Consider the following 16,713-nt stretch of genomic DNA (forward strand, 5'->3'; position numbering starts at 1 on the left):
TGGTCTTAGGAGAGGCTGGGTCATGAATGGTACAGGCCATGCTAAGCTCGTGGGCTTTGGGGTCAGGTGCCCCAGTTCAAAGGACCTTCCTGTCACAATAGCTGTGAGGTCATGCATGCTTTGTCCTCTCTGGCCCTGGTTTGCCCATCTGATCAGAGGGGACGCATCCAGCTCCCCTGGACATCACCAAGGCAGTGGAAGGTGTTAGGGGAGAACAGGTAGAGACAGGCTTACAGGAAACCAGTCTAAAGTCCTGGGCTACCTGTCTCATCTGCCTGGCAGGCAAATTACACTCCTCCCAGCCACCAAAGGAACACAAGCCCTGTGCCATCTAAGCAGCTTTTGCTGCTTTCTCTGGTCCCCAAGGCAGAGCCAGAGGGCATCTCCTCCCTCTCTGTACCAAGGGAGCAGGTCCCCAAGCTCCCGCCTAGCTGCACCGATTCCCAGCCTGGAGCTGTCTCATCAGCCTGCACAGGATCCTACAGCCGGGCTGCACCCTGCAGTCTGGATGCACCCTGGATGCACAACACGCCCCTCCCCAGCACCTGGGGTCCCTGAATTCATTTCAGCCACCTGCTCCTCTCTGCACTTCCCTGGTGGACCCAGTGAGGCACCTGTGGCGTTCGTGGCTACACTGGAGGTCACTGGCTTGGTACCTGTCCCCACCCCCCTCAACTTGACTGCCAGCTCTCAGAGGGAAGGGACCCTGTTGTCCCTTCTGTACACACCTCCGAGCCCTGTACAGCCACACAGTGAGAGTGCTTGGCAAGTGCTCCCAGCATCCTCTTGCTGCAGGTGGAGGGGCCGGACCCCTAAGCACAGCTCATGCTCCAAGAACCAAGAGTATATCCAGAAGCAAGTGAGGGGAGAGGCCACAGGGTCTACACCTGCCCTGTCCTGGCCCAGAGGGGACGCTGCTGAGAGACAGCAACTGCGAGATGGAGATGAAGACAGGAAAGAGGTGGATGTTGAAATAGAAACACACACATAGCTCCAAAAGGCAGAGCGCATCTAACATGAGCTGAAGGCTGCGACACAGTCACCTGAGGTAGAAGATGGCACAGTGCTTGGGTGGGTGTCGTCCCTGGATGGGGAGTGACTGAGTCCAGAGCTTCCAGACAAGTGCTCCATGCAAGGGGCAGGTCCCACGGGCAAAGCCCCAGAGAGGTGCAGGAGCTCCCAAAAGCAAGTGCAAAAGTGGACAGACATACGGGGTGTGTTGGCCCTCACCTGTAATTGCAGCACTTGGGAGGCTGAGGCAGAAGGATTGCTATGAGTTCAAGGCCAGTCTGAACTACACAGCAAGACTCTGTCCCAAAATAAACAAACGAAAGTGGACAGAATCAGAGCAAGAGAAGAGGCTCAGCTGGGGCCAGGGGGCCAGGGAAGGCTGGACGTGGGCTCACTTGCAGCCCCACCAGACACCTGCAGGCCTCAGCACCTGTGGGGCCAGGGCTGGGGAGGAACAGGCTCTCATTCCTCTGCCCCCTCCACATACGGCCCCGTTACTGAGGCCTCTGTGCTCCCTCTGCCTGCAGCACCTGTCCCCGTTTGCCCATGCAGAGTGTGATTCTGCTGTCCCCTCCCTGCTGGCTGCTCCTTCCTGTCCTCTTCCACGGCTCCTGCCCCCGTGGCCTCTTCCTGAGGGCTGTGACTCAGGCCCCCTGCTACCCTTGGTCCATCTCCCCCTGCACTAGTGGCACCTTGCGGCTATCTCATGCCCCACGCCTGCCGCCTATGTGGTGGGTCCTCACAGTGTCTCCTCTCACTGCCTGCCCATCCTGAGCACCAGCCACAGAGCCTTCTGCTCTGTCCTCCTTGGCCGCCAAGGCCAGCCCTGCTCACTCGCTGGTGGCTGGTGGCACTCAGAGCTTATTCTGCCAGAGGCCTCCTTGACCACCCCATCACAGAGCACCTCAGCCCACTTGGTTGGATCTGTCCCCTTCCCTGGCTTAATTTCTCTCTCTCTCTTTTTTTTTTTTTTTGGTACCGGGGATCAAACTCAGGACCTTGTGCTTCTGAGGCAAGCAGCAGCACCACTGAGCTAAATCCCCGGCCCTAATTTCTCTTTTTAAAACTTAGCATTGGGCCAGGGATTTAGCTCAGTGGTTCCGGCGCCTGCCTCGCAAGCGCAAGGTCCCAAGTTCGATCCCTGATGCCAAAAAACCAAAACCAAAACCAAACTTAGCATCAAGCTGGGCATGGTGGTAATCCCAACTCCTTGGGAGGCTGAGGCAAGAGGGTCCCAAGTTTGAGGCTAGTCTGGGCCACTTAGCAAGACTGTATCTTAAAATAAAAAATGAAAAGGATAAAAAGCACTGGGGGTAAAACTCAGTGGTAGAACATCCCTAGATTTGACCCCCAGTACTGCCACCCCCCCAAGACAACCCACAAAACTTTAGCCTCATTTGACATATGACAGGTTCTCTGTTCAGGTATTTACCACCCGTATCTCATCATGAGAATAAGAGTGCCTTGAGGGAGAGTTTTGTCTGTTTTATTCTCTGCCACATCTCCCAAACATCAGGAGTTCCTGGGATAAAGAAATGAGCATGCCACATATTCTTCTCTGAATGCCTGCCTACAGAATCAGCTCACGGCCCTTCCTCACCCATCGCCACCTCCTCATGCAGCCACAGACACAACACAAGCACTGCCCCACGGGAGGGACTTTGCCTCCACTGCACGCTGTGTCCTCTCAGGGTAGGGCTGGATCTGCTCTGTCTCCAAAACCCTTAGTGCAGGTCATGCCTGGTGCAAGAGTCAGTGAGCGGTGGGTGAATGAAGTAAGAAATGGGTGATTAGCCAGGGATTTAGCTCAGTGGTTCCCAAGTTCAATCCCTGGTACCAAAAAAAACCAAACAAACAAACTTAGAAATGGGTGATTACATGGATAGATACAGGGAGGATGGATGGATGGACAGATGGAGGGAGAAGAAGGTGGATAGATGGATAGGTAGGTGGTAGAGTGGTTAGGTGGACAGATGAATGGATGGATAGGTGAATAGATAGGTGGATGGATGGATGGGTAAATAGGTAGGTGGGTGGATGGATGGATGGATGGATGGGTGGATGGGTAGATGGATAGGGTGGCTGTATGGATGGATGTACTGACAGACAGAAGACTAGGTAGATACATGGATAGCTGAGTAGATGGGAGAGTGGATGAATGAGTCCCACTACAAACACTCAGTGAAGATTAATTAGGCTTGAGTTCAATAGCAGGACTTCTCTGGGGAAGATGTTTCAGACCAGTGTGGTGTAGTGAAGGTCAACATGTAGATGCTGATATAGCCAAAGGAGTAAAGCCAAATGTGGCCAGAGCTTGCTGTGAGGCCCCTGGCAGCCCATTAGCTTCCTGTACCTGTGGCTCATGGCCTGAACATGCAGATAACTCTTGCTCAGGGTTACCAGGGAGATGGCACAAAGGAAACCACATTTGCAGTGGAGCACATCTCCATCAGCTGACCTTGGGGTCCTGTTACATCCCCAAGGGCTACATCCTCAGCATTCTAAGTGGGCCCGGTTGCTAGCATGGCTTAACTCAAAGATCAGTCAGCCCAGCTGATTCACACACCCGTGGAGACTGGGAGGGAGGAGAGGACTGAGATCCGTGCCCATTTTAGAGACAGAAAAACTGAAGCCCAGCATGTCCAGGATGGCCACCACACAAGAGCTACAGGAGTCCTGCGGCCAGGTCAAGGAAGGCTGGGAGAAAAGTGATGCCCCTCAGCTCTGGCCCACTCTGTCACTTCCTGACCTTTCCCTGATGCCAAAATTCTGGCTGACCAGGGGTCAGGAGGTGTGGTCATGTGCCAGCATTACCTTTCTGGGTCAGCAGCTTAGGGACAGGCAGCAGCAACTCTCCTCACACCCTTTGGAGCATTGGTCTGACCTGCAACAGGGCCCTCAGGTTCCCCCTGGGGACACAGGGGAGAGACAAGCATGGTGAGCAGCCAGGGATACAGGCGGCCACCCACTCCCTCCCAGCCCTGTCCCCGTCTCTGGGTTATCTCAGTGGCCTCTGGGACCCTTCAGCACAGCCAGGATGGCTGATCTACAGAGCCACCGTGTCCTCTTCACTCTACCACACACCAGGGAGCAGGCCCACTCCTTCTAGTGTGATTTTTAAAAATGTATGCACATCTAACTTTTGTTTCTTCTGGGGCCTGGGGACTTTGGTTGTCTTTTTCTTCTTGTTGAGAATAGCAGAAAGCCATTGCCTTCCTGTGCGGCCCTCAGGCAGGGTGACAGGGAGAGGTTGTCGGGGTATTTTTAGCAAGATACACAAAGCCCTTGCTTGGTCACCTCCCTGTGCCATGTCTGGCTTTGGGGAATTATCTTACATGGCCGGTCACTCCCTAGCCATTGCCTGTCTTCCTGACAACCACTTCCAAAGCCACTCTCTGACCCCTGCCTGGATTCCCACATCATCAGGAATTGCTTACCAGGTCTCTGGCTGACACTTGGCGCCATTTTACTGCCCCATCCCTCCCGTTTTGCTTACAACTAATGGAGGTGGCCCAGAAACAGAGTCTAAAGCAGATAAGAGTCCTATGACCAGTTACTTTGTGTCCCCAAATTTAAAGCCTTCTCCTATGCCCTTCACGATTCTTGGTTGGAGCTGAGGCCTACATGGAAGATGATTCAATTAAAATTCACCTTGACTTCAGCTCCCTTTTTTTCAGCTCCAATAAATCTGGCCTTGTCCAAAGCAATCAGGGCCGTGAAATAAGTGGTTTGATATGCTAGTTACATATTTCTAATATACCTTCATAAAGAGATAACTCACGGAATAAAGATCTACGTTCTGTTCAGTATTACCTAATTCTAGAATCTCATCAGCAACAATCTGAGTTTTGCAGGTCATGTTTTGGGAAACTTGTCATGATGCAGGAACCATCTCAGTAGACAGAGGGAGAAGTGTGGAGGAGACAGGCAGTGGGCTGACAGGAATCAGGGCCAAGGAAGAGAGGGGCTAACAGCCTAGTACGCTGGCCTCTTTCCCACACTGAGCCAGACCAAGCCTATCCCACACTTGAATTTTCTGTGAGAATGTAGGCAGAAATGTGTAAGGCCTCCTAGGATATAGTGTCCCAAAGAGGGGCAGCCACCCAAAGGCCCAGGGCCCAAGATGGCATCTTTTCCCAACATTCCCTGGGGCCTCTAGTTCTCTGCTGCCCCTGAACCCACAAGCTACACTCTTGGTCAGCTGCCCGCCCTCTCTGGGTCTCACTCTCCCTGCGTGTGCTTTGGGGGCAGAGCCTAGAGATCTTGGCGGCCGCAGCCCTTGTGCCTCACGGCTGCTCTCTGTTCTTCCCTGCTCTGCCCACAGGCTGAAGACCCCAGCTGGGCTCCTGGCTGGCCCTGCTGCCTGCCTCTCCCACCAAGAACAGGATGTGGTGTAAGGAGGTGATGGGAGTATGGGGTCGGGTGGGGAGTGGCCTCGGGACAGGACTTCCTGAAGCCAGATCGGTTTACCACAGTCAGTTGGGCCCAGGACCGCACAGCTGTGAGTTATAAATGTCCCTGTCAGAGCCAGGGCTGGGAGGCCCTGCTGCCGGGGAGGCACAGAGGGTCCCTGGCGCCCACTTGGAGGCCTCCTTGGCCATTGCCTGTCCTCCTGGTGGCTGCTGCTGAGTGCTAGCCCTTGAGATCCCTGGGCTTGGCACGCTCCTCTCTGAACTGCCCCAATGATGGAGTCTGATGCCACCTCCCTGCCCACCCTTTGCCCCTCCAGGTACAAAGCTTGTGGTTTCCATGGCCCTGAGAGCCCCCAGAGAGCCGGGCACGCCCTGGGCCAGCCTGCACAAACCCTGAGCTTGGCACCCCACCAGTGCCTTTGTGACAGCCACAGGGATGACTCCAGAGCCTCCAAATCTGCAACCCGCTTTCCATGGTCCCAACTGCGCCCCAGGCCACCCACCAGGGCATGGTCCCAGCTGGTCTGTGGGGGACTCAGCATGGACATCGAGGGCTTCAGGAGACCTTCCCCAAGTCCCACTCTCCCTTTACCCCCTCTCTCGGGCTCCTGCAGTGTGGGTGAGCAGGAAACCAGCCGCACTGAGCAAGGCTATCCTGAGCTGAGGCGTTAGGTCACTCTGACCCCAGCCTGGGGCCACCGAAGAGGGCAGACAGAGCCAGCCACAGGAGCACCATAACCAAAGCAGACCGTGTGCAGGTTTATAGGGACTGAAGCTTCTGCAGTTTGGGGGGCTTCCTCTTTTAAAAAATATATAGAATTATAACTATGAATTTAGACTCCGAAGAGAAATCACAGAAAATTCCTGTAGTCTTGGGGATCCAGGCCCCTTTCTCATGAAGTCTCTTTAAACAATTTACCAAAAATGCTCACAGTGAAAGATTCCTGACTGCACCCCACTAAACCTCACCCTCAGAACACTTGATAGCCCCTAGGCCCTAGGCTTTTACCCAGCTTCATGAGTTTGCCAGGGAGTCCCCTTCTGATCACAACGACAATGCTGAAACTGGTAATAATAATGACACCTAAATTAAAGGACCTGTAGCTGTACCATCCGAAGTTACTTTATGTGAATTTATTCATTTACTATCACTGCAACATAAAAGGTAGGTACTATACCAATTTAACGGATAACAGAAAGGTTAAGAAACCAGCCTGAGGTTACACAGGCAGGATATAGACCCAGACAGCCTGCCAACACACTGGCACTTGCCAATCCTCTCTGCTCCTCGCCTGGAGGGGCTGGATGGTTTCCTCTCCAGGAGAGACTCCAAAGGTAGCAGCAACCACTCAGTAAGCCCCCTCTGCTGACTGATCCTACACAAAGGCTCCAAGCATCCACCAGCACCAAGATCTCAGTGGTAAAGGGGCCTCCTACTTGCCTCCCTGTCTCCAGGGCACACTGGGTCCTCTTCCTGGTCCTCAGTCTTGGACTCTGCAGGGCTGGCGGGGTGGAGGAGGGGCAAGCCTTACCTACCGATGGCCCGGGCTGCCCCATGGGGACCCTGCAGTGCCCTGCAGATTTTCCATGTGAGAAGAGGGGGCTGGAAAGAGATGGCTTCCTGGGATTGCCAGCTGTGCCCACCTGAGGCCCAGGCCAGTCTTTGGGGGGTCAGGGCAGGGGCCTGTAGCCTGGGACGGCCAAGGCTGGCATGGATGGGAAAAGGCAGGTGGCTTTTCGTCTCCAGGAGTAGGGCTCTGTGTCCCATCTGCCCACAGTGGGCTCTAGCCTTCCCTTGTGTCCAGGGTGAGAAAAGGGCTGAGGGGCCAGAGGTCTTTGGTGGTAGTGGGGTTGCCTTGAATAGATGCCAGCTGTGGTCGCAGGTCGGGAATCATGGGGTCCTGGCCGAGAATCTGGCTCACTAGGGCTACACTGGACACTGTGGCTCTGGGCAGCCGCTGGCAGCACTGGAAGCCAGGCCCAGAGGCCAGGAGCCTTGGGCACCTCCAGCCCCAACCCCGAACTCTGTGGACCTTGTCAGAGCCATTCCCCCCCTCCTTTAAGTACTGGCCACTGTGCCCCACCCCAAGTGACCTCCTGTGTCCACTGCCTCTGGGAAGGCAGATGAACTCTCTCTAGGGGCTATTACATCGTGCCCTGCAGGACAGGGCAGAGGGAGGCAGGACCTCCCGAAATGTCTGCCTGGTCACAGGATGCAGCAGCAGTGGCCTGCAGGCCAGGGACCAGCAAATGCTCCCCAGGTAGCTCCCTGTGTCCCAACCTCACAGGCCTGCCTTCCAACCTGGCGTCCCCCTCTGGCCCTCCACTGTGTCCCCACACCGGTTCCCAGACACTGTAAGCACCTCTGTGTTCCATCTTCATTATTTATGTATCCTTGTTTAAATCACTTCAAACCAATCACTGTCTTTTTACTTAGCTGCATCTTGAGCAACAGTATCTGTGAAATCATGGGTTTGATGGACTAATTACATGTTTTTTCTAATCCACATGAAAATAAATACAGAATGCTAAAATGTGAAATTCAGATCCTGGCACATGTCCTGGTGGCCCACGGTGCGCAGACAGCCTGGGCTGGTGCAGGCTGTCTGTGGAAAGGTCCGGTCCAGGTAGGCAACGGGAGTCTCCTACTGAGGCTGCACAGGGACATGGTAGGATCACACAGGCTCAGACCAGTCCCTCTTTCCACTGGAGTGGGAGTCACCACCTGCAAAAGGGTCTCAGCCAGGCTTGCTGGAGGTGCCAGGCCTTTCTGGGCCTCAGTTTATCCACGGGATCAGAAATAACGTATGAGCTGGAAGTTCTGCCCGACTCCACCAGTCAGATAGCAGTCCCCAGAACTCGAGGGGAACTTGAGGGAATCCGGGTGCTGCTGGTGTCCCCTGGGCCTCAGACAGGCCCTCTGACCATGAGTGAGTCCCTGACCCCTTCCCCTTCCACCTGGTCAGGGGCCTCGGGTGGCATCTGGTGCCAAGGGGAGATGGGGCCATCCTGTGTGACAGCTATAAAATTAGATAATCAGCTAATCACCAGCAAATTAGCATCCCATCTTTACATAGAACAAATATAGTATTTACGTAAAAGTTGTTAGGAGTTTCTCTCTTTTTAATTAGCAGAAATAAATGCAAAATGAATGGTAATTAGGCAGCTGATGGATTCAGTAGTACAATTATGCCTGCAGCAGCGCCCCGGTCCTTAAACACTGCGCTCCCAGGAATCAGAGGAGCCTGTTTATGTAATTTATTTATAAAACAAAGTTAACAGGAACAGAGGGCCAAGGACCGGGCTGCTGTGGAGGGGTCTTGGCCCAGTCAGGGCCCTGGAGGGGGAAAGCTGCAGGGCAAGGGACGGCGAGGCTGCTCCGTGTTGAGCTGTGTGTCTATTTCAGGCCCGGCATGTGTCTCTGGGCGCTGGGAACGGGCCTCCCTGGCAGGAAGTAGGCTGCATCAGTGTGAGGGGCTGGGAGCAGCTGTCTTGCCCTCCTGTCTGTCTCTTTCTCTCCCCTGGCCCCCACCTCTCTCTCCTTTGCTGGCCCTAGACTGTCACCAAGCACTTCTCTAAGCCTCACCTTCCAAAGTGCAGAGAGAAAAGTAATATTGTTTCCTTTCCTCCTAGAACTCAAGGGAAACTAGACCCAAGAATAATGCACTAAACGTGGGAGGAATATGTTCCAGAACAGTGGAGCACCCAGTGCTGTGGGGGTCCAGAAAGGAAGCAGCCCAGACGAAGAGACGTGACTTGGGTTTTGAAGAATATGCAGGAGTTTTCAGAGAGGCCAGGAAGCGGCAAGAACACCTGCATGTGAAAAGGCAGGGAGGTGGGACACAGCACGCTGTGAGTGCACTTAAGTGTGCACCTGAGTGGAGGCTGGAGAGCTAAGTAGGGCCTTGGACGACAGGCTAAGGATTTGGGCTCTATCCCAGAAGACACAGAAAGGTCTGCGTGGAGTCCGTGGGGCTGTCCCTCCCCAGCCACTGTCCTCATAGCTCCCCTCCCCCAGCCGAGCTGAGCGAGGGCCAGGTGGACAGGCCATTAGAGGCAGCTGGTCAGCCAGCGGAGCAGCAGGGCAGGAGGCTAACTTGATTACAGGCCGGGAGGTCTGTCTGCACAGAGGGGGTCGCAGAGCCCAGGAAGAGGGCATGCCAGGCCGCACTTGGGTCCTCTCCGTCAGGCACCTGGCTTTCCCATCTGACTCCCCTGCCCTGTCCCCCAAGCCTGAGTCAGGGAGGCCTCACCAAGCCTGGGGGAGGGGAGCCAGTGAGGCCCCAGGGGCTGTGTCCCCTCCTAGACTCCTCAGCTTTTAGTGCTGTGACCTTGAAGAGCCACTCCTAACTCTGGGCCACAGCGGAGTCTCAGAAACAAAGGCCTGAGCTGGCCTGGGGGAGGGGCGCTATCAGCAGCAGAGGAACTGAGGCAGGGCAGGCTCAATCCAGTTCACCACACTCCTTGCCACTCCATCTCCCCCTCAACCCCCAGTCCAATTCACAGGCTCCAGTGGCAGCTGAGCTGAGACCTGGGAAGCAGCCCCGGGGTCCTAACAGCAGACAGCCTGTGACTTGGGCTCTGGGAGACACAGGCTGGCGGTCACCTTGTACCCTCCAGGAGGAGAGCTGGCAGGTCGTGACACAGGGTCTCTGTGTGCCTGTCTCTAAACTGCAAATGACACCTGTCCCCGGAGCACTACAAGGTCAATCAAAGGCTCAGAGAAGCCCGTGCACAGGGCAGCCACTGACAGTCCCAGCCCGGCTCATGCTTTGCCTGTGACCAAATGCTGATGGTTCTAAAGCATTTCCCAAAGGGACAACGTGCGACAGCTCTCAAACCTTTTAAAACAGCAGCGCCCCAAAGCCCTTTGACCTGGCAGGGTGAAGGATCGGTACCAGGGCTGTTAGGTGTCACTCTTGGGGGCATCCTGGGCCCCTAAGGGAAGACAAGATCCCAGGGCACACTTCTCAGCTCTGTAAGTCGTGCTCCTGCCTTGGGCCAAAACTGATCCAAACCTCTGCTGTGACTGTCTCACCAGCACACGGGCCGACCCAAGCAATGAACTCCGCTGCCACCCACACACCCTCAGGTCCCAACTCCACCTCAGCTGCAGGCCGGGTGAGGCCTGGTGTGGGACAGCACCGGGGCAGGGTGAGGGGGTGCAGCCCTCTTCATCAGCTGGCTTCAGGGCTGTGAGAAATCAATGGATCTGTGCTAAGAACTCATCATTAGGACAGGAAAACCTCTGCAGTGGAATTGATTTGTTTAAATACAAGAATACAACTTAACAGAAAATGGTGGAGGCAGAGAAAGGCCCGGAGCAAACAGAACCTGAAACAAGGCAGCTCAGAGGATGCACAGGACCTACCTGGACCTGGACTCTTCCCCTGCCAGGGCTACCACCTAGGTGGGTGACAGTGTCGCCTGGCACGAGGGAGCTCAGAGATGCCCTCAGCAGCCTAGCTGGTCACTGCTGTGTTGTGGTGGGAGGTGACTGTGGTCCAGGCACCTGGGGTAACGGGGACAGGAATGAATCCTGGTCCCAGTCTCGAAGGCAATGGGCAGGGATGGGCTAACAAGACCATCACAGGAGGCCAGGATGGCTGAGCTTCCTGGGGTCCTAGAAGGTGAGGAAGGGGGGTGCCAAGAAAGGACAAAGATCAAGGGCAGGGATGAGGAGGTCCTCTAAGAACAAGGAAGAGACCATCTGGAAGACAGCCCTTATCTCATGGACGTGGTGCATCCCTGTCCTCACAATGATGATGATCAGAGAGAGCTGACTTTACTGATCTTTTCCATATTCTAAGACCCTGCGGATGCTTTACACAGTCACATCATTGAATCTCACCACCCCATGAAGGGGGACATCATTTCCCTCATTTTACACACAATGCCACTGAGGCTCAGAGAGGTTCAAGTGATTGCCTGAGGTCACGCAGCAGGTCAAGGTGACATCTCAGAAGGGAATGGGGTGGGCAGCCCCCAGGGGTCCCGGACACCTGGGTAAGGCTGAGCACGAACTACACAGAGCTGGGCCTGCATGCAGGTGCCTCCAATCCCACAGGACCTCAGAGTGAGGGCACAGGTCAGCTGCCCCATAAAGCTCCTGAGAAACCCTAACGGCACTTCCCCATGGTAGTGGGAAGCATGCAGGGCAGCAAGGCGGGAAGGGTAATCCACATGGAGAGCACAGCGAGGCCTAATGGCTGGCAGGGGACGGGAAAAGGTTCAAATCCACGCAGGATATGGAGTGACAGACAGATCCTGACTGGTCCCCAGCCTCTCGGGGCTTGGACACCCAGCTAGCTGGAACATGGGGAGGAGCTGCCACAACATGACCAGCCCAGGACCTGGAGAGCACCAGCCCCTCCCTCAGCAGCCCTGATGGGGGGTGCTGCGGGCCATGGGCCACTGTCCCTCTGCTCTGTCCCCTCACTGACCTTTCTCCTTTGTTAGCAACGTCCTCCATCAATGCACCAGAAGGGCCAGCGCAATCTCTCCCCGGCTGCCCTGCTGGCCAGGGCTGGGGCAGGGCTCTCTCTACCCTGCTTCTAAGGAAGAGCTTCCCAGAGTTCTCTAGAGCTGGGAACCAGCTGCCAGAGTCCTGGTACAAACAGGGAGACTGAGGCCCGGTGAAGGGCAGCCCAGCGGCTCTCAGCCAACTGCAGGGCAGTGCCAGACACAGGGACCCCAGAAGAGGGCCAAGGAGGGGACCCTGCAGGCTTGGGACTGGGGCCAGGCTACTCAGATAGGGTGTATGGGTGGTCACCATCCTGGTTTACCCGTGTGCTAAAACTGGCTGATTCTGACTTCCAGTTTCCTTCCCACCACTTTCTGACTGTGTGTGGTCTCTGTGCCTCAGTCTCCTCCTCTGGAACGTGGAGCTTGAGTATGGTTAAGGGAAGGCTGAATTTGATGATGTCCACAAAGTGCATAGCATGTGACACTGATCACTCGGCACGTGGCAGGTAGCTGCTGTCATCACCACCAGCTGCATGGTGATTCTCACTGCTCCCAGGACCAGCTAACATGTACCATGTTTGCCAGTGCCAGGCCCTTACCTAAGGACTAGACACATGTTGCTAATTTAACCCTCACGATGCTTCCAGCATAGGAACCATCAGTGTCCCCATTTCTAGGTGAGGAGACCGAGGGAAGCAGGGGCTATGCCGTGTGCCTAGCCTCACAGCTGGCAAGTCCCAAGCCCGGAAACCACCTCTGTTTCCCCTGGGCACATTCCAAAGCCAGCCGGCCACTGGAGGAAGGCCAGCATCCACAGGCTTCAGGTCACACTGACTTGAAAAGGCAAGAACTGGCTGGCAGGCATGGCAGGGACTCCAGGGTTCCCAGGAAGTAGACAAGAGTGTTATTTTAGGGAAACCGAGTCACCAATCCTTCCCCTGGGTCTTCAAGACCTTCCTCTTCCTGTCCAAATGGACCGATCTAATTGATTAGCTTCCCATGAAAAGGGAAGCACCACGGTGGACACCTGGCTCCATTCCTACTTGCCACACTCCACGGTTGAGTGGTGATACCCATGCCAGAGATGAGAAGTCAGGGGTCAGAAATGGGCAAAGGTGACACAGCGTCAAGCTCCAGGTCTGGGCTCCTCTTGGGGGCTGGTGAGCCAGGAGGAACCAGGTCAAGGGTCGTGATGGGCATGGCTGGCTCAGCTGCAGTGCAGCATGGGTGGTGCATGGCCCTGCCTCAGATCCCAGGAGCCCGGGAAAGCCTGGAAGCTCAGGGAAGAGGTCTGAGTGCCTGGGGGAGGAAGGCCATCCTGGGCACAAACTACCCCAAGGAGGAGGAAGAGGGAGGCGAGGTGTAGGCAGGGCCCCACTGCACAGATCCCTGGGGGAGGCAGCCCTGCAGGCCCCTCTTCACACAGCAGTCCCTGCTCCAGCCCCCAGGAAGCCTCTGCTTCAGAAACCACAGGCACCACAAGCAATTAGCTTCCAGCACCCAGGAGAAAGGTCGCCAAGGCTGGCAGGCAGGCGCTGGTGGGGCAGGGGCCCTGGGAAGTTGGACCTGGTTATTTTTAGCATCCCGATTCAAGAGAGAGAGGACTTCCTCCCTACCAGGTAAATGTCAGCGCCACTGCAGACCCAGGCAATTAAAGCAGCTGGAGCCCCAGAGGGAAGACAGTGCCTCTTGCTCACCCTGGCAGCTCCAGCCAGCAGCCTCCTCCCTGGCACACCTGTGCAGTGGCCCTGGACAGGAAGTGCTGGCTCAGTACCAGAGGAGCCTGAACCAGGTCCCAGGACCCTGGGCTTCAGTCCTAGCTTGTCTGTTTGACCTTGGCCAAGTGTCCCACCTTCTCTGACTCTTGTAGTGTGTCCCACTGGAGTGGAGCCCCCCTATGCCCACCTGATACTAGGAGGGCATCTTGAGTCTGGGATCACAAAGAAGCTCCGAGTTCAGGGAGATGTGCTACCTCCGGCTTCGGGGTGGCTGCTATAGTAGCTCAGAAACAAATTCTGTGCTTCCTGAGCAGGAACTGGGCAGCCTGAGTTGGCTGCTGGGCACACTGCCCCGGGTGCATGGAGTCCAGGAGCCAGTGGTTGCACTCTGCTGATAGGAGAGGAATACAAGGAGACCATCATGGGTTACTGGAGGCTCAGCAAAGCCTCGGGATAGGTCCAGCGGGCACTGGGCAGACTGCAGGCCCGGCAGTGGCACGTGTCTGCATCTGGGTCTGCACCGCAGCACCTGTGGGGAGCCACCCGATCCTATCTCGGCTCACAGGAAGGCCGAGTTCCTGGCCCACAGGTGGGTCTGCAGCAGGGACCTAAGTCTATCCTCCCAGGCAGCCCAAGCTGGCAACCCCAAGGGTCTCAGGGCAACTCTTCCCAGCCAGAGAAGGCCTCAGCCTCACGCCTGCCCAAAGGCAGACCCCTTACCAAAGTGCTGCCCCGCTGTGACTCCCAGGTGCCTGCAGCTCAGTGAGATCTGAGGGAAACAGGCAGGAAAGTGGGGCCGTGATCTGCTCAGGGACATGGGGCACAGAAGAAACAAGGTAGAAACTTCCTTTTTCTGACACTGTCTGGCCTCCAGGGGGCATCTCCAACCTCCTTTCCTTCACCGCTTGTCTATGCAGCTGGCTGCCCTGCTCTCGGCTTGGGGCCTGAGGCTCAGCTCACCACTGCCTGGCTCATTCACAAGGCCCAGCCTCAGTCCCACCTCCTCCAGGCAGCCCTCCCTGACCCCCTGGCCCAGCAGTGTCCCCCCTTGTCCTAGCTAGTGTGGATGTTATCTTGCGGCCATCTGCTGAGCTTGGCCCTGGGGGCTGAGGGACATAGCTCGTCCTTCATTTCCCAAGTCCACTGTCCTTCCCCACCCCTTGCACCTGTAAGCTCTCAAACCAGGCCTGGACGTGAGGTGTGATGTCAGCCCCGGCCTCTGGGCTTGCAACCCGAGGGCTACTTATGCACTCAGTGTTCCTCCTACCTCAGCCTCCCAAATGCTAGGATTACAGGCCCTGCCGTACCCTGCCCAGGTGTAGGCCGAGGTGAGTCCTCCCAGCACCAAGACAGCCAGCCCACTTCCCACCCTGCAGAATTCAGGCTCGGCTCTGTGCCCAGCCTTCAAGGCCCTCAGGAGCTGAGTGCAGAGACCCCAGGACACCCCAGGAATGCATCTGCCTCCTCCTTGCAGAGTACCTAGGCTGCCATCCCCCTGCGCTCTGTGACCTTGGCCCAGTGGGGTTGGGCTCTCCCCATTCCTCAATGACCATGAGGTGCAGCACACCTGCACCCGCACAGGGCTGAGCTACCTACCTACTGATGGGCGAAGGGGTCACCAGTGGCACACCAGAGCCTATGCCAGGCAGTCTGACGTCACAGGGAAAACTCAGTATGGCCGCAGATAAAACTGGGCCCAAATCCACACCACCAACAGCTCTGTGACCCTAGCTAAGTGTCCTAAGCTCTCTGTTCCAAGTTTCCACACCTGCATGATAGGATAATCCCAGCATCACTGGGTTGTCCCTCCCTGTCCTTGAATAGTGTACTTTGTGACTACCTGACTTGTGCCAACCGCTGGCTTACAGACTAACAAATAGCAGCTCAGACAGGCTCTGCAATTTATCTAAGGTCACATAGCAGGTCCGTGGTGACACAAAAGGCCAGTTCCGGGCCTGCCTGATGATCCCCTCTGGGCAGGAATGAGAAGCAGGCCTGGGACTATTTCCAGCCCCAGGCTGGGGTGGGGTGGCAGGGTGGGCAGGGCGCGAGGTGTGGGGGGCAGGCTGTGCATTCTCAGCTGGCTTGCAGACTGACAGGCTCCCCACTTGCGCCTGGAATCCCAGTCCCGCACACCCACGGCAAGCGGGGGGGCGCTGGGCGCTGGGAGCCCGGCTGAGCAGGGCCTTTGCAGCCAGCCCCTCCCCAGCTGCTCTTCCTGACAGCTGACAGGGGGCCGGGCTGCAGTGCAGAGCCAGCCCCGGGGCTGTACCAGTGCTGAGCAGTGGCTGGGTCCTCTCCTGGGTACCCTAGATGCACCCCAACCCAGCCCTGTTCTCTGGTGTCTTTTCCTAAAAGACCTCACCAGCCACGCCTCTGCCCCAAGACCCCCACCCATGTACCCACAGTCTGGGGTCAGTCCCAGCCTGCACTTCCATCTGTGACCTCCAGCAGTCTCAACTTTGCAGAGGTTAAATCACTCATCTGAAGCCACAAAGAAAGGAGTGCCAGCACTGGAAACACCCTAAAGCCAGGCCGAGCCTGCACCCTTAATCGTGGCAGTGTGCTCTCATTTGCCCATCTAAAGTGGTTTTTTTTTGAGATAATGTCTCGCTATGTAGCCTGCGCGGATGCTGAACACAGAATACAGCACCAGCGGCCTCATACTTGCGATCCTCCTGCCTTGGCCTTCTGAGTGCTGGGATTACAGGGCTGCAACACCATGCCTAGTGTGATAACCTTTCATAAAGAACAGCCTGTCACATCCAGACGTGATGCCCTCTCCTAGGTGTCCACCAGACTCCCAGCCCCCCAACCCCCATCCAGCCTGGTGGATTTGGAAAAGAACAAAACGCCAGGCCACCGAGGTACACAGACACAGGGCTGGCAAGCAGACAGGGACAGGCAGGGAGGCTGGAACATAACCAAAGCCTCTGTCCCACCTGTCCCCAGAACACCTTTTTATTCACAAGAGAATGGCTAACGTGCCTGGGATCCTGGGCCAGGTCTGAGCCCCAACAACTGCAGGGGCTTCTTTAGGGACCCCTCCCATTTGAAGGCCTTCGCAGGAAGGAGGGAGGGGAACAAATCTCAGGGTGGAGCATAGT

The 16,713-nt window shown here is 56.2% G+C and overlaps 1 protein-coding gene across 5 annotated transcripts in view; it reads right to left on the reverse strand.

Annotated features, from left to right (window-relative positions):
• The window catches only part of Zmiz1 (zinc finger MIZ-type containing 1), a 191,988-nt gene that overhangs the window by 133,784 nt on the left and 41,491 nt on the right, over nucleotides 1-16,713 (reverse strand). Inside the window, exon 1 of one of the 5 annotated variants that reach the window (XM_021259686.2) lies at nucleotides 3,826-3,844. The exons of the other annotated variants lie outside the window; for them this stretch is intronic. The gene's annotated coding sequence lies outside the window, so the exon portion shown is untranslated. Of the gene's footprint in view, nucleotides 1-3,825; nucleotides 3,845-16,713 lie in introns of those variants that run through there. 5 annotated transcript variants of the gene reach the window in all.

The sequence above is a fragment of the Heterocephalus glaber genome, unplaced genomic scaffold (genome assembly GCF_053883595.1).
Source record: "Heterocephalus glaber isolate CG9 unplaced genomic scaffold, H.glaber_assembly_v1.0 deba00001497, whole genome shotgun sequence".
NCBI classification, from domain to species: Eukaryota; Metazoa; Chordata; class Mammalia; order Rodentia; family Bathyergidae; genus Heterocephalus; species Heterocephalus glaber.